Below are 24,213 nucleotides of genomic sequence, written 5' to 3' on the forward strand. Positions count from 1 at the left end.
TGCACAATTAAATAATTAACACTGAATACTACTGAATTACTGAAGGAAACCATATGTTTCTTAAATATATATTATTATTGATTGATTAACTATATATATAAAAAAGCCTATTACTTAGGCCGTATTGAAATAAGTAATCAATTGTATGGCATACTTTTATAAGTGAGTATCAATTATTTCCATTTAAATAAGGTATGCAAACTGGAAAATTGTTACAAATAAAGCATAGTTGAAGTTTTATTTCCTTCCAAAGTGCATTTTTCTAATTAATAATTGGCGAAACTTACCTTATGATTTAGTTTTGGTATATTGTTGGCGTAATACACAATCAAAACAAATAAGGCAGGGAAACATATTTTACCGTACCAATAGGATATAAAGGTTACAGAAATGTTGGTTGGGGAGATGGAGTTGTACCTAGTGGCAAATCCAGGTAGGCTAATGACATCATAATGTACCTTGTGATTTATTTCAACCTTTTACTTAAGTTTTTAAGGGGAGAGATATTTTTGAAAAAAAAAACAATATACTATAGTTGGTTTTACGAATATTACTTTTAATAAACAAGTCAATTTAAAGAAATATAAAGTAAACAAATTTAATGTTATGCATACAGGTAATTATTGCATACAGGTTAATTCCAAACTAAAATTAATTATTAATTATGTCTTGTAATTGACGTGCTTTGATATAGTATTTTTTTATTTGAAACAACGTATCGTTCAAATAAATTACTAAATGGTATTCGTAACATGTTAAATCTATTAAGTTAATAGATATTACTTGAATTTTTTTGAGCGCAAAGTACGTGATGGCAATTACTGTTGTGCGTGTGCTTGCAATGTGCACAATATTTTTTCTACCACCATAATTAACTTATAACAACACACAGATTAGTTCTTGGGATGTATATAAAATGTCATTGTTGGTTTTTTAGGTAATGTTATTTGCTTACCGGTTGTTAAGTAACGTGCCTGCTCCGTGACTGTGATTGGTGTATAAATGACAACTCTGTGAAATCAGCATTCCCGCTCTGGAGTACGATGATCTATTTTGCGTCATATTTACAGGTATAGCAATGTGAAAATAGTTATTTCTGTAACTCGTGTGCAGCAAAGGCACTTTGCACGATCCAAGCGTTAAACGAAATGGGAAACAACTGCACCATCTGATAGTAGTCGTAGTATCGTTAAGTGTTGCCAACTTATTTTCAAGCTTCCACGTATAACGTGCCTAATAAAATAATGCTGTTTTTGTTGGAATACTGGAGTGGGGCAAAAAATGAGTGCGACAAAAGTAAAATGAGTGAAAATCAGCATTTAGCTATTTTCGTGCTATATTCAGTACAAGAAAGCCTGCTTTGTCAGGTAACTGCAGGAAAAATATTTGATCTTTCTAAAACTTTATATTACATCATGCCAACTAGTTTAACTTTTTGTTTAATCGTAATTTATTTTGAGATATTGGAGCTCAAAAACTTTCGAGTATATTCAATCACATATGTTGTAAATAAATGAATATACAAAGCTCATACAGAATTTAAACTCGTTAACAACAACTAGAAATATATGCAAATAACTCTATGATTACCAACCAGAGGCATTTCACTAATGAATTGCACTATTACCTAATTAATAGATTTTTATATTAGTTTAATAACATTTACTGCATCTTTTAGACCAAAATAATTGTTTAAATAATTTATGAGCATAAAAGTGTTTAGATAATCAACATAACTAATTGTACTGAGAAATTATTACTTTAAAATCGACGTAAACTAGGGTGAATGATCAGCTACGCTCTCTGTCTGGAGATATTCAGTGGAAGTTAAACGTTTTTAACTTCAGAGACCCCTACTAGCCTCCAGCTACATGTTAATGAGTGTCTTTGTCGAATGTTTTTGTAGCTTCTCTACACTAAGATTGCATACATTTCTGTTGTTTTTACAGTAGATTGGAATCTACAGTATTATTGACATACCTTTGGCTAAAATGAAATACCAAACATTTATACTAACCAAGATAAGGCAAATTGGAGGTGAGAAGAATGTTAATGTAATTTTAATATTTTTATAGGTATTAAATGGGCCAATTTAAATAATATATGTAAGTGCGATGAAGACAAGTTACTTGACGTTTTGATTATTAGAAGAGTCATGGATCATCATGGAGTATTCTATCGGTAAAATACTTGAAAAAGAGGTGGTGTTGTATGCTTAAAGTCCAGAGAAAAAAAAACTATTAACTTAAAATTCTTATACTTATAATTCGTATAATCATTCTTATAACTATTCTTATAATCATAACGAAAAAAGCCATTGAAGTTTCCTTGTTTATGGATGTATGTTTATCAAATTTAGCGAATCTATTTGTTTTATACTAAGCTTTTAACATATTACTATTAAAAAACGCAAGCTCATAGTCACAGCAAACATAATTATTCATATATTTCTTTTTACTAACAGAGAAAATATAAAGTTGTAAAGAAATGGTTAAAAGAATACCAATCCGGCAAAATAAATTATCTTAGTTTGCAGGTTTGATGTGACCAGGTTATCTCTATAAGGCTTCATAATACGTACTTGTTTGTGTTTAGAAGCTAGAATATAAATATGAACGTGCAATTAATTAGTATTCTAGCAATAAACGTTGTATTTAACATGATGAGAGATACTATAACACTGATTTATAGGATCATGGTAATGATAATTAATTGATATTGTGATACATGTCGTAGTTAGTCAACTCTGTAATCATCTATTACAATCATCAATTGTACAGACATTGATATGACCAACTCAATAAACCTTCAAAACACATTAAAACAACGATAGATGTATTAGTAATGAAATAAGATTGTTGTAGTTTAGGGATTATTTATTAAATAGCTATTAACATTTAAACAAATGTACAAGACATTTAAACTATAGATATTTTTTAATTGTTACCACTTAAAAAAATTTCATTCCTAGTAAAATGTAATAGTATATATAAAAAAAAAAAACTGTAAATATGTATAAATACGAAGATTTATTAAGATCGTTTGGAAAGGTTCAAAGACAAGAATGTATATGTATAATATATACAATATGGTGGCTATCTGGTCAAAGATGCAATTTAGGTAACACTTTTGTACTTTATTTTCATTTTAATCTGACCTATAAAACCATTTCCAGGAGTTTGGCTGTTTACTTTTGGGCTTCCTAGTATATCTTATATGTAAAAGGCAAATACTGTAACACTAACTGACAGATGTATTTATCAAAACATACAATACCTGGAACTATCAAATTTGACATTGGGAGACTCTCTTTGATGTATACATGCAAAGCCTGAGTTTTACGAAATTCAAAGTTCAAGGGGTGTTTTTAGTGGTGGGAGGAGGGCGATTCCGGTGAAAATCTATCAAGCAAGCCTTTATATTTGGTCTGTATTGAACCAATCGTTAGATCAATCGGATGGACACATTCGTATTTGAAATTATTTTTTTTCTCCATAGGGTTTCGAGTAAAATCAGATTAAAGTCAAAAATTGTATAATGTATTTGTTTTCCGAAAACGGAAAAGTAAATTGATCCTGGCTCTTATCATGAAACGTACGGTAATAACTTATTAAATATGTTGAAAAATCGCTAAAATAAATATCATATAGAGAAAATTAAATTTAGTATTATATTACCTTTAAAAAATACAACATTGTGCAACAGTTTTAACACATTTAGACATAAAAATATCTTCGTCATCCGTAATTTGTAATTCAATGTAAGCTATTAAAGTTATTAGAATGAATACTTCTTTTTCTTAATAAACTTTACTATAGTACTATAGTAGATAAGACGTTATTAGTTACAAAAGTAGTAAACATACTAAGATCATAAATAAGAATTAGTTTTAAAATCAAACATCATTGAATCATCCAAACTGTTTCCATTTCATCAATCTGACAAAATTATTGACCCGTAAAATATTTCAGTTAACATCTTTTAGTTGAGTAATAAGCTCGTATTTTGAATAAATAAAGTACGGAGAGGAAATACTATTTGATATTCTTATTGTGCTAAAACGGAAAAACATGTTTTAATTTACGGTGGAACAGATATAATTAATCAATATCTGTAAACAACTCTTCTTGTAGATAACTTATAAAACAACGCTCATAAAGCCACGACTTTCTTGTTTGTGATAAATTATCTTAGCACCTCATTATTTAAAGTCAATACCTGTTCTTACTTTATCAGTAAATACATAGGAACATATTTTAAGACCCTGCAATTTTCTATACATAATGAGGGAGAGAGAGAAAGAGAAATTCTTTATTATGAGGTCAATTACTTCAACTTAAAGAGAATAAGTACAAGTGGTAAGTAATACTTTTATATTAATAAAAGGTGTGAAACAGCTTTAAGTTTTGAGGTCATTAAACTTGGCTAATTCCTTTGCTTCTCCATCATAGACATTACATTTAGTTTCACACTTTTTTGCTAGACTTACAACTTTGACAGTAAGAAAATTCCTATTTTTTACTATCTAAGAAAAAAACTACTTGAGCAAATCACACGGAAGGAGTATATGTCCGAATTTTATAGTAATACAGGATGTATACAAACTTTCTGGAATGCGTTTGTATATTTGTTCCTTAGGTAAAAAATAAATAAATATAAAAAAAAACTGTTAAATATGGGTTTGAATTGCCTGGTTTTGTCTCTAAATGTATCCATAACTGTAGGCCCCTTAAGTGATCGACGGCCAACTTAGTGCATTAGATTAACTCCATGTGAAATATTATACTCTTGTATTTGTTTTATGAATGTATAAATATATATAAAAAAAAAAACTTAACATACATAACAGTGTAGCTGGTGAGTGTACAGCTTGCGTAGAGATGTATTAATATAGTATAATATATATTTTACAAGGCAGTAATTAATCATCAAAACTAATATGAAAGAGAGTAAGAACGATACTTATTAGTTTCATTGCGAAGATTGAATTTATAGTTATTAAGTTATTACTATGGACTAAAATGACAATTTAAACAATCATTTGATGAGATAAGCAATATTAAAATTACACGTTTCGATTAATTTTATGAACTCTGTTTTATTTACAGATAAAAATTGAGCATGAAACCCTGATATTTCATATCGTAACCAACATTGAACAACCTCAGATATATTGCTGATATTAAAAGCGATAGAGCACCAGTTATTACTAGTTGTCCTCAAAATATCAATAACTGAAATTTTCTACTCATTTATGTCATAGAATATGAAATATAAGTCACATACATATTTGTATTTGAAATGGTATATTTGTCATTAATATTGGGAAGGGATATGGCCATTAATCTATCTCTTTCATAAAAAAAATTATAATAAAATGTCTATCATAAAGTCTATAACTTCTGTTAAGCCCATTTATTCTACGGTGTGAAAAACACGGTTTGATACTAAAAGCTTTGTTAGTTTAATTTATTTAGTGAGTAACTAACGCACTTAGAGAAGGACTTTTGTAGCGATGCATGACAGTTGGTGTTATTCAATAAATTGAATTCTACACTCCTAATCTACAGTATGTTTTGTATTAATAAATTACAAAATTTAATACGAATGTAAATGTTTTCCAAGACAGTCTATGGATTTAGCTTATTACCATATATTCTCTTTGTTTTTATATGATACAATTATACCAAATACTGTATACCCAATTAAGCTATTCTTAAACAAGCTCCGTATGTGTATAATCATTGCTATAAAATATGCAATTGTTTAGATGTTCAATTAAATATATTTAAATACAATTAGTTTTGACATGTCCCTATTTTTGCTACAAGCAGGGTAATAAAGTGGGGTTAGTAAAATATCAAAATCTTAGTATAAAAAAATTACCAAGTTTGATAAAAATAAATCCATAAACAATCAAAATATAACAGTTTTCTTATTCTCTATAGGAATAACATGGGAGTTGTATATTGTCATTTTTTTTTTTTAATTTTCTCCGTAACCAATAACTGAGCCAAAACACTTCTGTATACTAAATTGTTTGTTTTTCAGTCTCCTAAAAATGGTTCAGAGAGAAAAGGAGACGTTTTTTGCTTTGAGGGTCTAAAATTAGAAAGACAAATTTTTAACCTTATAAAACCGCGTCCCCCTGGTCTGATCATGCTGGTGTGCGAACTCATTAAATTTTATCCCACCCTACATATTAAGCAACATTTATCAAAATCAACCAAAAATTACTCAAGTCATCGTTCATGGATGTAAAACTTTAACGAAAACTGATTTTGACCCCTAAGGACTTCAAAATGAACCAGTATGTCGGTCCCGGGCCCAGGTCTTACCATATTACTTACGGTAATAACTACTTCTCTATAGGGAAATTAGCTAAACAAAGTTAAAAACATTGCTGCTCTCCAGGACAGAGCAGATACAGTTAAATATTGGCAGTGGCTATTATTATAAAGACAGTTTTATACAAATGGCTCTTCTAAAAAGACCAATCGTCACTCAGTATGCATAGTAAGCTACAAAAATCTACCTAATGCAAATGGCTATTCTGTAACTATTAAGAGGTACCTGGAGGTGGTAACTAGACTCTTAACTATGTTGAACTTTGACCTTACTTAGTTACCGCAACTGAACTTGGTAAATATCTTGGCCAAGGCAGTTCTGTGACGGGTAAAATGACTAGCATGGAATAAAAAAAAAATAAAAAATTTATCAATTGATAAATATGGAAAAAATCTATAAAATGTAGATAACAGGTTACAGCACTTTTTATAATTGCAATCGATAAATATTGATGTTCAAGGTAATTTTTAGGCTAGTAAGTGATGATTATTAAAATACAACATTTACAATTACAAAACTTACATTCCAAGTGATTTCTTCCAAACAAGGTTCGAACGAAAAAGACCAAAAACGAAAAACTGTGACCAATTAACCGATTTTCCCAGAACGCGTGTTTGACGTTTAAGATGTCTGTTGGATCTTTTGACAGGACTACTTAAGGAGATTGAAACTATTCTCTGTACTATGTGCCTTAACAGGGTACTATCATTAATTGTTGCATTTAAAACACTCTTTATTGCACATAATTGATCATGAAAATCGTAAGGTAAGGTAGAGTATCAAAATCTTGAAAAAAACCTTCAACTATTTGAAACGGTTAACTACTATCTATAAAACCTCTGGTAATTTGAACGCATAAGCATGTTACAAATAAGGAAATAAGCATGTTTAATATCCTTAAAACATATAAAAAAACCGATTGGGAAACAAATGGGGTGGAAAATTATTTATTGTATTGTTATTGTATTGCATCTCATCATCAATGACTACTTAAAGAGCCAGAAATAAAACCTACCACGCAATTATTAACCTTTACTAATCAATTTCCTAATCGTTGCGGTAAACTTTAATGAGTTTAAATTTTTAATCAGGCTAAAGTAATGTTCAGCCAAATCATTCTTCCCATTATGACTCCAATGAAACAGAAAATGACAAAGTTGACAACTAGTTGTGTAATATTTTTTTTTAATAGTTTTACACTAATCCAAAACATAATTCTTAAAAAAGTTTTTGTTTAAAGTCCTAATTTAATTATTGCTAACACTTGAAGCTAAGCTTTCTTTTTCTATCTTGGATCATTGGGCTGGAATATCACCTATATATATATATCTATAGTTTTTCTCTACAGAGAGTGTAAACTCGGAATCGTTGGTATTTGAATCCCACAAAGTAAACAAGGGCATAAATAAATGTGTATTATTTGCACTTGCATCTGCACTATGTCTTAAAAAAATCAGTGGCATAAGCAAACTCCATACACAATTACTTATAAACTTAACCCATAAACAATTACAACTGCCCTTACAAAAGTTACTTATTTTGTAATACATTTGTGTCAATTTGCTTGAAATAAAAACGAAATGAATCATTGCTTAATTTGAAAATGTTCTTAATAAGTTTTAAAAAACATGTATGTATTAGAAACAGGTACATATTTCACATAACAGACTTAAAGTTTTCAATTATGTATACATTAACATTATCTTTATACTTTATTAACAACCCATTATTTCAGTGTATACAATTTTAGGTTTTTACATATACATAGAAATATATATATTTTTCTTATTGTAATTTATTAATTTTCAAGGGTGACAAGTGCTCAGAGCTTAAAAAAGCCAGCTGAATCGGGCAAGCCGCACCCCCGGGTACTGCTTGTTTGTCAATGTTTACCCAAAGTATTATTACAGTACTAAATAATAGAGGTTGGGTAAAGCATAAATTTCATAAAAAACCAGCATTTAAGTAATATAACAGTAATATATAAGTTTTTTAGGCATATGGTTCAGTTTAGATTATGTTTCAATTTGACTATATACTGGACTATATACTATATACTGGATATACTGGATTGTTTTAGAACAATGGCAAACTGTATAAAGTGGATTGATAAAACATAAATATTTGATGTATTCCAAAAGTACATAGTGGGGAAAATATTGAAACTGTTATTTTTGTCTAACAAATGTGTTCACGTGGAACTACGGTTGAATACACTTTACGTAGAACACAGGATAAAACAGATGAAAATATCCGTTTCTAAGAACCTCTGAATGTTCGGAGCTCTCAAACATTACTCAGATCATTGGATAGATAATACCTTCGGCGAACAAACATTAAAAGCTTTTCTTGTGAAAAAAACTACAATATGAATGAATATCATTTCTTTGCACGCATTAATTATTAGTTTAAATCTGTTTCAGCTATTATCATAAGACTAAATTTTTTATGCAAACTATCTTCATACAGAAATTGAAATGCGAATGCTCCATAAACATGGTTTGAAAACAGATTTGAATGGCAGAGCTTTAGTAAACTGGCAATAATTTTGAAGGATGCAGTGCCTACTTGACCTGGCTATAGATAGCTCTGTACACGATTTTAGCACCCTGAACATAATAAATAACAGTATAGTGTTGTTTGGACAATAGTACGTATGTTCTCGGTTCCGGTGGTTTTCTGTTTTTATTGTAACATTCAACATATCATCGTTAATATTATACCACTGTAGAAAATAGTATTTTTCAATAGTTAAAACATGATAATGATATTCATATAAAATAAACCATCATAAACCTATATCAGGCTGCAACATTTAAATTTTCTTACGGATTTCTTACTAATTCCTCTTGGTTAGTATTAAACTTTATTGTATATAATATTATTCGTATTCCGATTGTCATTGTAAAATTTTAACTTCTCTGCCTTTGTAAACGGTCTTTACTAGATGCATCCTATTACCAAACATGTTAATATGCAAGAGACTGCTGATACTAATGGTTCACTAAGCTCTAAACTAATTACTACAGTATTGTATATTATAGCACTGCAGGAATACGAATTGGAGATCAACGAAAGATGCTTCAGCATGTATAACTCATATGTAAAACATAGTTAATTTGTAGCTTAAACTTGATTAATAAACTTGACAAATACGTGACTTCTGGAACAAGATTTACCGTTAAAATGTATATATAAAAAAAAAGATGATCGGGACTTTTTAGTTCTACATTTATCTTAATTGTGTGTGTTGTGGCTGGCTTGTGACCTTATGAAACACAATTAACGTTTTAACCGTATAAAAGTAAATGTTCCTTTGTTTTTTAGTTTTAAATAAATTGATACCAGCTAACTCGATTACTGATCCTAGTCGGCATTGAGCTATTTTATCTGTTGGCTACCTTGATCCGTCATTTATCGCCATTGTTTACTATGAATTAGTACTAGTTTTATTCTAAGAAATTAGTACTACACACGCTAAACATAAGTGTTGGACAATTTAAACTAACTGTTACGTTGACTTTGTCATTGACTTTATATTTATTTTTTAATTAATAAAACACGGTTTATATGCTAAATAACCCCAACCTAAATGTAATCGGTTACAAGCTTTTAAAAATATATTCACTTATATACTACAAGTCGTCATATTCATAACGGAAAACCTTAAAGGAGGTGGCCTTAATAGCTTTAAGTGTTTGCCAAAGTATTATATATATTACGATAGCGACATAGATTTAAATATCATCCATTAATGAAACTAGTTAAAGTCTCTGAGTAGTGTTTTCCAGGTCATACAATCAGGTGCAACAGTTGCATACAAAATTACTCTTTCGTATTATAAGTTCTATGGCATCAACAGTCTCCTTATTTATTATAACTTACACCCAATTATGTATTTGTTCATAAAACAAATTTAATTTTTCATATAAGTGAGAGTTTCAATTTAAGTAAAATAGAACACCAGTTGACAAGAAATAAAACAAAACAGATAAATGAAACACAATTCAACGTTATTTCCTATTCCAAGCACGTAGAGCCAATATGGGCAACGTCAAATGTTTTGAAGCCGTGACTCGGGCTTTGACCTGTCTTCTAGGTCGTTCAGAAACTCAAGCTACTTTCCCCTTCAATGTATCAATAGAAAAATCAACGTTTTTAATCAGTATTCGTCGGATCGGGGATATTAAATAATAAAAAAAAATAATTTAAATCGCAGAATTTAGCTTTTTCTGAAGATTACATAAAATGCAAACGTTAAAATATAAGGCTTTTTCACTATTATCATATCTTTATAGGCTATTCGAATAGTTAAATGAATAAAATTGTCATCACTAATAAGAGGTTCGGTATATAACAGATTTAAATATAATTTCTGGTCCTTTTCATGTTTTTAAATTGAAACATGAGTAGGATATAATTTGATTTGTACCAAACGTATCCGAGATCATGCTATTGTTTTATCATAGCAATTCCCCTTGCATAATATTTAATTAGTGCACTTCTTATAAAATAACTGAAATACCAAAAAAATAAACCTCGTATCATTTTGTATATTTTTTTTAACGATCGTTTATCAACAAGCTCTAAAGAAGAGGTTTCTACTTTAGCAGGAACTGTACTCTGGTAATCGTGTTACTCTTCATATACGATAATTCAAAATTATACCTTCAATACGGTGTTTTAGAAATGTTTTAGTACTTATGCTATAAGTGCTTACGTATGGGTCTGAATAGTTTTTATTTCGTTCAAACTGCACAATAGTATGGTCTACTGTAATTGATTCAAACGTGAAGAAGCCATACAATAAATATAAGGTCAAAGCTACGTATGGAATACAAAATATAAGTGGAATTTGCAAAGTTAATTATTAACATAACAGTAAAGATTAAATAATACGTATAGTAAAATCTCGTTCTCTGGAAGCGAATATTAACTCTTGATTTGATGAATAAAACAAGAGAAGCTTTAAGAATTGATATTTAAAATATTATTTAAACTTAACTTTTAGAGGTAGTTTTTAACCTTGTTTAATTTAAATTTACCCTAGCTTCAAAACAAATCTTATTTATGCTGAATTATTACACTATCATCCATTGCTAATCCTATATTCTAATAACAGCTATGTCTATTTGTATGTCTGTCCGTCTGCAATATATATATCTGAAAATCCAGCGGAAGGATTTTGAAAAAAATTGAAATTAGGGACTTATTGCCCTAAAAACATTATTGGTGACAGCCACTACCTCAGAAGAATTTGTATTTCGCTACACAACTCGTTTGAAAATTAAAGGATTTAACATTTCCTTATGGGTTGCCAAATAAATATGTTGGTTGAACAAAATATTGAGTGAAAAGTAAACAAAATACTTGAAACATGTGTTAAAACAAGCCATCTACAGTATACTAGCAAATTAGAAAATACAGTACAAAGTGATAATCATAAGTTGATGTAACTATTTAGCTATTTACATTGAAGGTTACTTGAAATAGAGCAAGTCAGTGTTGATAAGTGATGAGTGTTTCATGTTGGTGCAGTTGGAATGAACTTAAGTCAACTCAATGTTTCACTCTTATTTAAGGGTGGATTTAAAAATTTGATGCAAGCTTTTTTTACATAATTTGAACAGCTGTACTCATAATGAATTGAGATTCCCTTAAACTTAAATAACAAAGGCCAATATCAGTTGTAAAAACGTTAGTTTCCTTTATATTGCTTTTGAAATCTAGAAATAACCATACCCAGCAATGGTTTGGTCCCCCCGTACTTTAACTTAAAGTGTGATTTTATCTCATATTTGTAAAAGCTTTATCGTGAGCTTTAGCTTTAACTAAATTACATATCTTAGGATTTCTGAGATGCAAATATAATACAAACAATATTACGATACCGTGTATTTAAGGCTCTTTGTATAATCTGAGGATTATTTCATTAACCTAAATGTAAAACCTCGTTAATTAAGTATGTTTATACGTCCGACGGTTTATACTTTTATAAACTTATGTATGTGATAGTTGAAATGAGGTTTTGTGTGCATGTACAAACAAAAGCTGCAAAATATAGCGTCATGTTTCAAATTATGTAATTACTATATTTTAAATATTTTTTATCAAATGTTAAATAATAAAATATAGTTATTTGCCTACTTACTAGTTAATTGGCCAATTACTCATTTGCTGGGTAAAATAAACAATGTTATGTAATCTAAGTAATCTATATTTAGTTTTGTGACGTACACTATTAAGTATGTTTTTTTTTTACTCGTATAATATGAGTCTCCAACCAGAAGGTAAATGTTCAGTTCAGATAAGTCAAGCTGTGTTAAAAGTTATTGATGTTATAATTTTGTTCTCTTACGGATCCATTTTATCCTAATTGTTTGAAAATCATTTTTCAAGCAGTAAAGTTAAAACAGTAGAAAACTTTGATGTAAACTGAACAACAATACATCGTCTGTCATTGTAAAGCAATCGTAATATTTTAAACAATAATAAGTCTACATCTTACTTTACCTTCCAAGAACCAATGCAAATCATCTAGTTTAACATTTCCAGTATGATATAGTTCTGATGACAATGAAAGTATTATTCCATGTTTAAATGATTTTAAATGTACTGTAAAATTATGTATTACATTTTTGTAATTAAATCACACCTGGATGCAGTCTTAGCAAAGGAGGTTTAATTAGGCCACAGCACTTACAACACCTACGTCTCCTTAAAATAACCTGTAGTCAATCAATCCTATATTTGTAGTGGATTACTATAGTTTCAGTTTCAAATCTTTCTCTTCAGTTGTTAATTTCAAACATATCTATTTGCATATGGCGTTGTTAAAAATAAGTTACCGTACATGACAAATAAACACATACCGAAACATATAGTTTACAAAATTATATCATCAGGCCGGCCAAGGACAAAACCAGACTGCCCTTAATCTTTACCTAACATAAGAAATAAGTTTTTTTATAACTTAAGAATGGTATATTTTCACTAGTTTCGTAAATATTTGTTAAGGAATAGTAATTATAATAATCTATCACAGGTATATGGAATCACATTAAGTAGTTGTGCAACAAATAGTTTTTCACCTATAAATATGGTTAAAGGATAAATTTATTTATACCAGAATAAACAAAAAAAATTGATTTTTTGTATAATAAAGTTAACGTCTAGAATATCCTATATGTTGGTTAATGTAATAAATTTTACTAAAGAAAATCCAAGATATTTCAAAAAGCCACACTAGGGGCAAGCTGCACATTAGAGGAAACGAAAACCATTTATCTTGTAGGAGAAACAATAAGCTTCTGGGTTGTGACTGGACTGTATGGTATTAGACAATCAAATCTATTTCATATAAAATTAATTTTTCAAATGGAGAGCTTAACCCAAGTAATACATATCTGTGGATGAAAATACATCCAAATAATATGAGGTGTCTCTCATTATGACGGAAAAAACACTTTCAACATTAAATTGATCTGCTTCACAAGATTGTTAGCCTAATAGATATTTTGTTTTTTGTTTCCGCAATTTTTGAAATTATTCTCAAGACTTAATTATCCTTTCGAAAGTAAATTTACAAATTCACTACACACCCTTATAATAAGAGTGTAGCTAGTTTAAGGTTATAGTGAATATTTGTAAGTTTAGAAGTGTAATGTACTAAATAAAATGCTCCAAAACAAGTATTTATGGTTAAGTGTAAGTTAATATCAAGTGAAGGTATAACTCTCTTTTCGAAAAAAGTTTCTGACGTTAAAGAAAATAGTGAATCGAATGTCTGTTTGGTATGCAAATTGAAAACAGCAACGACAATGGGCTTTTCCAGTTCAGCTATTCATTTTTGAAAGTCTTACTTTGAAACCAATTCCATTGACCTGCTTTCTGAACATGTAGTTTGAATATATCAGTAACACGTTTATGTAAATGTACATACATTATTCCAATAAAGAGGAATATGACCATTGTTGTTAAGCCACTATTGTTTAGTAATCAACTTCATTATTCATTGAAAAACTGTATAAGCTTTCTTTTTGATAATCTTATTGAGTAATAAATTCTATTGATCATTATATCGAATGTTAGGATTGATATATTGTTTCTGTTGTAGATACCATTTATTGAATTTAGGAATAACAAAAAACACTATTAGACTATTTCATGTAAATATATGTCAGTAGTATTGTTTACTACATAAGAAGAATGTTATATGGGAATTTATATATTTATATTAATGTTATATGTCATTGAAGAATTTATATGGGGTACTAGAGGTCAGATATGGACAATAGTATTTGACAGATAAAGAACGCTCTGCATTTTAAATTTAGTAATATCCATGTGTATCGGTTTTCATTGAAATCTCCTTGGTTCGAAGTTGTTAGTTTTTTTTTTTTTTTTTTTTTTTTGCTAATTACGCATACTTCCAACATTATGTTTAAAAACTATTCACGAGTAGAATAATAGTAGGCCTATCGAATCAACCATCAAGCATTTTTATGTGCTGTGTGGTTTATACATGTAGTTGCTAGAAGCAAATCTTCGAAACCAGTTAAATGTATAATTTGTTATTCCTAAATTCTCCTATTATTTAAAAACTTAAAACCAAAACACACACACATGAACATATATATATATATATTTTTACCTAACGGGAGGTTTGTAGTATTATAAAAATATGACGTTAATTATAGAAACAAAGTATGCAAACTAATGACACCTATAGAAATTAGAAAGAATTCTATGTTTTAAGGTTGTTTGTGCCAATCATATTTTATATGTGAAAGTAACATATTGATAAAATATTTATCCATCAAAGAGGTTAAAAACTATAAATTTACATCAAAATTATAAGAAAATCTTGTATTTGTAAAAATGTTATTACATTTTCGATCGTTGACAAATATGGAGGTAAATGTTTAAGAGTGCCTGCTACAGCTCATGATGTTTACTTTGTCTGGGGTTAAGCCTCTTTGCATAATGTTATGCCCCATTTTAACACTATAAAGGGTAAAAGGATGGCTTAACATGGCAATTACGTATTTCAAGTTGTCTTGTAGTTTTACACCTATTATCCGTATTTATAAAATTAATTTTCACTTAGGCCAAATATTTAATTTTTTAATTTTAAAATTGTCATGATCATACCCACAATGGTTTCTCCCAGTTTAACAAGTAAATATCCATTTTAAATTTAAAAGGACCTTATATGACGGACACTATTCATTGGTTGTTGTGGATGCTATCACAACGTGGATGGAGGTTTTTCCGACAGCAAAATTGACAGCGGATAACCAAAAACAATTTAACAACATTGGCGGGTTTTGTTTAGTTTTTTTTTAACAATGGCGGCTGCCATTGCAATTTAGAGGATATATTTTCAAGATTTGGTTTACCAAAAATGTTTGTAAGTGACGACGGTCATCACTTCACAGTCTCAACATTCAAACAGTTCTGCGCACAAAACAACGTTCGACACATAACCACAGCTCCGTACTACCGAAGGTTAAACGGATTAGATAACAGATACGTTCTAACCTTCAAAGAATATTTTGGAACATCAAAAGTAGATGGAATCCAAGTGCATCCAAGCAGATTTATCAAAGTGACTTCAAACATTCCTTTTCAAATACCAGACCACACCAGCTCAGACGCCAGCTGAAATTTTGTATGGACAACAACTGAGGTGTAAACTCAGTAACTTAACCCATATATGATGGCAAACATCGACTAAACTTACTCATTTTCGTTTTAACACTATAAGAAAGGTTTAACAAGGTTTACATATTTCAAGTTGTCTTGTTGTTGTACACATATAATCCGGATTTCTTTGAATTATTTTCACTTATACAAAATATTTATTTTTATGATGAAATTTTTGTGAGCATATCCAAAATGGGGTCTTCCTGTGCACCTTGAAGTGGTTAAAATCAATTTTAAATTTAAAAGGATTAAACAAATATTTTCTTAAAAATATCTAAATATAATTGATAATTAAAATAATTTATTTTTGTGCAGGATTTTTGTTTTTTATCTAACTATTAATTATTAATTATTAATTATTTAAGAGTCAACTAAGGAAGCAATGCGTCACCTACAGCCAACAATGTATACGTAGTATTAGATAGCAGTATTTAGAAGCGAATGTTTAGATTTATTCTCCGACCTTAACAAAGCTTAATAGACAACGAAGAATAAGCTTTATTCGTGGAATCAGATAAAAGTCCCTAATTGACTTACTTCCTACTTTGTCAACAAAATACAGCACGTAAGGTGACTCAAAGTATAGCTTTGCATGCCTGCGCCCTTTCAGATCCTCAACAGTAAAACTGTACTATCTTTGGTATTCACTGCAATGTCTGAAATAATTTGCTATTCAGTACCCTAAGCCAAACATTATACAAAGGCCAAACTATGGGCTCACGGCTATAGGAGAGGGGCATTTAAGCTGTATGACAATGGACTAATCATTGAATGAAGTAGTTTTCACATTGTTATATTTCATTGTTCAACTACTACCGTACACTTCAAACAGACTTGTTTCTTATAGCAGTGTTTTTATATTCAGTAAATGTTATCTCTATTTATATACAGGGTGTTCATTTGAAAACTTTCCATATCTGTAGTGTGCAAAGGTAAGGCTTTTTACACTTGTTTGTTCTCATTTCCCCCTAATTTGGACATGCCAAATCCAATAAAATTATTTTCAATTTCGAAAAATGCCCCAAAAGGGCCCAATTTGGGGGGTAGGGGTGCTTTTTGAGAAATTTTCAAATGTAAACATGGGTTGTGTGATACATCAATTTAAAGGTCTAATCACCCCGACTATTTTGGTGCAATAAAAATGTTATTATCTTTAACCGTATTTACAGGGTGGGTCAAAACGTTTTAAAAAAGGACTTTGAAGTTAAGTACCGTATTACCCAAACTACTGAACGGAACAGCGCCAAATTTCTTTCCAAGCTTATTCTTGATCTACGGTACTCTTTAAGATAACTTGTAATAAGGGCATTTTCCATGGTATTTTCTAATTTTAAAAAAATCTCAAATTTTAAGAATAAAAGAAAGCTGAAAACTCACAATTTTTAAATAGTAAGGTATGACAAATTTCATACCACGTGAAAGGTCCTTTTTTAACAAATATTTTACGTATTTAAGTTTTCTTTCTATCTCTTACCGTTTAAAAATTGTAGTAGAAAAACTGAATTTTCTATGGTAAAATTATAACTAGTTTTCTAACATAAAACATTGCACTTTGCTCAACGATGTATTATGATTAATTACAAATTGATCAACTACTTTTACTTGTGTCAGTTCATCTTGGACCGTTCATCCTGTTCTTTTCTCATTGGTAACTGAGCCAGTTTCAGAAATTTCTTAACTAAATCATTTACAGCTTTACCTGGATATTTATTGTTAAGCACTTTGCAGTTATCCTGAAACACTTTTGTTCTGCCCAATAAGTAAAAATCAAGTCTATTTTTTAAGTGTACCTACACCATATTCGATTAGATACTACAGAAAATAGTACTTTTTGAAATTAGTACTACCATTGACTACTCAATGGTACTACAGAATGCGGTCCACATGTAGGTTGTCCTCATCAGCTATAAGACCTGTTTTCGACAAAGTAAAACGTAATGACTTGTTTGTTAATCAGGGTATCAATAATTATGAATTGTTTCCTTCAGTTAATGCACCATTAAATGTGCGTCTAGAGACGAATTTTGGCTGTTTTATTAGAAAACTAGTTACAATATTACTATGAAAAATTTAGTTTTTCTACTGCGATTTTTAAACGGTAAGAGATAGAAAGAAAACTTAAATATGTAAAATGTTTGTTAAAAAAGGACCTTTAACGTGGTATGAAATTTGTCATACCTTGCTGTTTAAAAATTGTGAGTTTTCAGCTTTCTTTTATTCTTAAAATTTGAGATTTTTTTAAAATTAGAAAATACCATGGAAAATGCCCTTATTACAAGTTATCTTAAAGAGTAGATCAAGAATAAGCTTGGAAAGAAATTTGGCGCTGTTCCGTTCAGTAGTTTGGGTAATACGGTACTTAACTTCAAAGTCCTTTTTTAAAACGTTTTGACCCACCCTGTAAATACGGTTAAAGATAATAACATTTTTATTGCACCAAAATAGTCAGGGTGATTAGACCTTTAAATTGATGTATCACACAACCCATGTTTACATTTGAAAACTTCTCAAAAAGCACCCCTCCCCCCAAATTGGGCCCTTTTGGGGCATTTTTCGAAATTGAAAATAATTTTATTGGATTTGGCATGTCCAAATTAGGGGGAAATGAGAACAAATAAGTGTAAAAAGCCTTACCTTTACACACTACAGATATGGAAAGTTTTCAAATGAACACCCTGTACTATCCATTTTTAGTTTAAATAAATTTGTTATAGAGTATATTCTTTAATTATAAGTATAACGAAATTTGATTGTTAATTTAACGTTGTTTTGGATGATAACAATCCTAATAACGTTTTATAGAATACATAGAAAAACGACACATAAAGAAAAAATAACACGTCTACTAATTACAGCATGGCGTCCTAATATAATTCGCCCTAAAACGGACGGAGATTGCTGATAGCAGTAATTATGGCGAGTTAATAATTTACCTGACTCTGTTGCTAACAACGCATATGTAAATAAATAACATATAAATAAATGTATGAATAAATTATATAATCTACAAAATGTTGCCTTGGTACGAATTGAAAGGCTTAGGGTCTTACTTTTAACAAAACCTTATCAAAAATCCCTGGCACACAGGTCCTTTTTTCCTTCCTTTTTTCCTTTTTTCCTTTTTTCTTATATAGACACAAGCAGTTAAGCATATAGTATAATGTTTTTAGTTCATGTATTTGCTTATACATATTATTTTGTTTTGTTTTGTAATTGTGTTTTTAGCTTTCTAGAATTGCAGCACAATAGAGGGTCTCCTTGACCAAAGTATCTGGTAATATATAAATAGTCGTATTTATGGTTCCCTACGTTCCTTTCGGGAAACCCGTAGTGGACTCGTTGGTATGTCATAACATTTATGGCAAACTGACAGGAAAAAACAAATTACCTAATTGATTTTCATTACCGACCATTCATATTTACTAAAGTAATTTTACAAAAACAAATTCTAATATCGATATACAAAAATATAACTTTTATTAAAATCATTGCAGAAATTAACTTACCATCGCAATCTACTTCCTTGCTGTAATACTTTTATAGATCATGCTATTGATTTCTATCGGTGCCTAATTACGATAGAACTGTACTAATTAGCGACTACCAACAAACATGTCGGGGGGGTTGTGGTAGCTACACTAATAAGCCTACTGACAATAAGCCACCGACCCCCAAGGGTGCCAGCGACCCAAGGCAAGCTACTATTATGTAATCTGGCTACGTTATAACACTATGTGGTTCAGAAATGTAATCACAAGCGGATTGAAAACTTTTAGAACAAGCCAATCTAACTCTATTCAACCGAGAAACATAAGGATATAAACGTGGGCAGGGATGATTGTTTTTGAACTGTGTGTCGATATATTTTCATTCAAATAGTTTCTCTCTGTAACCTAATTATATGCTATTACCTGACATGTATAACTATAAATGCTTGCTTATGAATTATTAGATACTTAATATTACATGTCAAATTCATATATTGATTACAACAGTTCATCGTATATATTTCATAAGTTATTACTTATTTTTGTAAATATATAAATTATAAGCTAGTTGTTAATTGTGTTAAAATTAATTAGTATATTCAGTAGTATATTCATTGTGATTAAGGGAACATAATCAAGCAAATGTACAAGATCAAAATGTCATGGAATTTGAGGCATCATAAAAGATATAATCTGTAGAGAAGCTACAGAACCATCTGACAAGACACTCATTACCATATAGCTGCAGGCTAGGAGGGGTTGCTGAACTAAACAAGGCTCAACTGAATGTCTTTGAGGAGAAAATGTGGCTGAGTCTAAAACCTCATTTAGTGCGATCTTAGTACTACCATCGTAATTTTTTTGAAAAGTTGAAAAAATTTACTTTGTGTTCAAGTAAAATGTATTTCAAATCTTTATACTTTCAATTTGGTGACGTAACTGATACACCAAGTAAAACCAAACTAGCTATTCATACAATTTTTATGATTAGGTCTGGATATTCTAGGATTCTTAAGAAAACAAATTTACCAAGTTTATAAAATCTTTAGATAATCGTTATCTTACAGGAATTTTGTATTTCATGTTTCAATTTGTCTTCACCTGTTTTCTGGCCCTCTCATGAATCCAAATTTCTTCAAATAAACTTGCTTATTTATTGTAATATTCAGCAAAAGCGTATCATCACAATAGTTCCTGTTCTACAACGATTATTTTTCATCAGTTAACATACTGGATAAGATCGTGTGATGAACTTATTACAACCTAAGACGTAGTAAATGGTTGTAGCTGTTTACTGAATATTGTGTCTTTTTTTTTAGGGAGAGGAGGGAAAATGCTTTTACGCACACAGGTAGCCAGCCTGTAGTGTGAGACTCCTGAAAATTGTCAGACTACTCACTAAAAAACCCCCTCTACTCTGTTGGACACAGACCTGGAATTGTTTGTCACATTACTTCAAGTCAGGCCAACATGTGACCTAAGCCCTCAGGGCTCGCACCGTTTCTGGCATTTCGATTCTTAATGACCTACAACCGCATCCCGGTCTAGGTCGATCTGCTTGGCGCGGAGAATACCCTGGATATAATGTGACACACAGGTCCAATTGTCCTCACCCTCCGTCATAATCGGTATGACCGTGTCCACCGACAGCAGTCCTATTAATTGTTGAGCCTCCAGGCGGGGCCTTTCCCAGCGCTGGCAGTGGAAAAATGTATGTTCCACGTCATCGAGAATGCCTGGGCAGTATATGCAGTCGGGTGACACGGCTTTGCCCTTCCTGAACAGGTACGACCGGAAAAAGCCGTGTCCCGTCAGAAATTGGGTGAGGTAGAAGTCCACCTCTCCGTACCGCCGATCAACCCAAGGCTGGACTTGCTGTATCAGTCGCCTGGTCCAGAGTCCCCGTGTCTCCTGTTCCCAGCCCTCCTGCCACAGCTGGTAGGTGCGGGTGCGTTCCTCTGTTCGTGCCTCGTCCTCCCCACGGCGCCGGTAAATTGCCTTTCTCTCCGCCGCCAAAAGTTTGACGGGGATGACTCCAGCAATCACCAGGACGGCGGGCTCGGACACTGTTCGGTAGGCAGATGCTACCCTCAGTGCTGCCTGACGCTGCACTCGGGCGAGCCGCATCCTGTATGCCTCCTTATTTAGTGCGTCTGCCCACACCTCCGCACCGTACAAGAGTACGGACTGGACCGAAGACATTAACAGCCTTCTACGACTGGACCGAGGCCCTCCGACATTGGCCATCAACCGGCTAAGAGAAGAAACTACCCTAGCAGCCTTGTCCGCTGTACGGAAGATCTGATCCCGCCAGCTAAGCTTGCTGTCTACCATGACCCCAAGATACTTGGCAGAACGAACAGTTTGAACCTCGACGGCTCCCACCCTCAACGGCACGATGGTGTCAATCCGTTTTTTTGTCAAAATCACGATCTCGGTTTTGCTCAGAGCAAGCGAGAGACCGTGGTCTGTCATCCATGCGTTTATGGTACGCATAACTCGGTTTAGCTTCAGCTGAGCCAGCTCAACGCTACGTGCAGCTATCAAAGCTGCAACGTCGTCTGCGTACCCAACCAAGACTGTTTCCTCAGGCATTTCAGACCTCAGAAGACTGTCATAAGCGACGTTCCAGAGGTCTGGGCCGAGTATGGAACCTTGGGCAGCACCAGAAGTGACACTCATCGTCCGCGGGCCCTCCGCAGTGTCATACGTTAGGAGGCGAAACCGGAGATAATCCTTTATGATGCGCATGAGGTATTCCGGCACGTGGAAGGTGTTCTCCAGAGCATCCAGCATATCGCACCACCTCGCCGAATTAAATGCATTTCGCACATCGAGCGTTACGAGCAGCACAACCCTGCGAGAGTAGTGGGTAAAATCCTCAGCTCTCATCACGGCTTGCTTCACCTCCTCAATCGCATCAATCGTTGATCGCCCCATCCTGAATCCATACTGACGAGGGGAGAGGTCCCCCGCAGCGACAACGGCTGAATTTAGCCGGGAACGGATCAATTTCTCGAGGACTTTGCCAGCCGTATCCAACATACACAGCCCGACCTCTGCATCCATGCCGCACTCCCTGACCAAGGACCGAAGTGGCTGGTTTCTCACGACCCACTGATAAAACCCATCGGCAGTGCAGAGCACTCATCAACCCCTGCAACACAACAGGGGCACTCCCAGGGACTCCCAGTGAGTTCGTCGGTCACCCTTTTAGTCGCCTCTTACGACAAGCCCGAGAAGGCTGCGGTGCTATTCTAACCCGGTACCGCACGGGGGGAATATTGTGTCATTGACCTACTTGGACTTCATTCTAGTGACTACTTACAATTATTAGGTAAACAAACGATCTGTAGAGAAGCTACAGAACCATCTGACAAAGACACTCATTACGATATAGCTGAAGGCTAGGAGGGGTTGCTGAACTAAACAAGGCTCAACTGAATGTCTTTGAGGAGAAAACGTAGCTGAGGTAACTATTACGAAGAGCTTCTATTTTAGCCATAATCAAAGATGTTTTACACTATAGAAACCAAGCATACAATTGCTGTTGTCTTACATATGTATAAAGATAAGCAATGTTAATAGATTAATAATTTAAATATTTCTTTAATTGATTTAACTTTAAAGAAATTACGTTAAGAGAAGTATTTTAGCCTAAGAACTGTGTATAATCTTCATATAATTTGCATATAATAAATAAAGAAATCGCTGGGAAATAGTCGTATGTTCATTTTACACACAAAATTAACGTATGCAAAATATAAAATAATTTCAATGGATTTTAAGTTTTTGCCCGTAACTAGTAAGGATTATTACTTCCTAGTTACGGGCAAAAGCTTAAAATCCATTGAAATTATTTTATATTTTGCATACGTTAATTTTGTGTGTAAAATGAACATACGACTATTTCCCAGCCATTTCTTTATTTATTATATGCAAATTATATGAAGATTATACACAGTTCTTAGGCTAAAATACTTCTCTTAACGTAATTTCTTTAAAGTTAAATCAATTAAAGAAATATTTAAATTATTAATCTATTAACATTGCTTATCTTTATACATATGTAAGACAACAGCAATTGTATGCTTGGTTTCTATAGTGTAAAACATCTTTGATTATGGCTAAAATAGAAGCTCTTCGTAATCGTTACCTCAGCTACGTTTTCTCCTCAAAGAAATTCAGTTGAGCCTAGTTTAGTTCAGCAACCCCTCCTAGCCTGCAGCTATATCGTAATGAGTGTCTTTGTCAGATGGTTCTGTAGCTTCTCTACAGATTATATTTTTTATGATGCCTCAAATGCAATGACATTTTTATCTTGTAAATTTGCTTGATTATGTTCCCTTAATCGTAATGAATATACTACTGAATATTAACACAATTAACAACTAGCTTATAATTTATATATTTACAAAAATAAGTAATAACTTATGAAATATATACGATGAACTGTTGTAATCAATATATGAATTTGACCCGTAATATTAAGTATATAATAATTCACAAGCAAGCATTTATAGTTATACATTTCAGGTTATAGCATATAATTAGGTTACAGAGAGAAACTATTTGATTGTAGAAAATATATCGACACACAGTTCAAAAACAATTATCCCTGCCCACGTTAATATCCTTATGTTTCTCGGTTGAATAGAGTTAGAGTGGC

The sequence above is a fragment of the Macrosteles quadrilineatus genome, unplaced genomic scaffold (genome assembly GCF_028750875.1).
Source record: "Macrosteles quadrilineatus isolate MER2022 unplaced genomic scaffold, UCM_ALF_1.0 Scaffold_6__1_contigs__length_79288215, whole genome shotgun sequence".
In the NCBI taxonomy this organism is placed as follows: Eukaryota; Metazoa; Arthropoda; class Insecta; order Hemiptera; family Cicadellidae; genus Macrosteles; species Macrosteles quadrilineatus.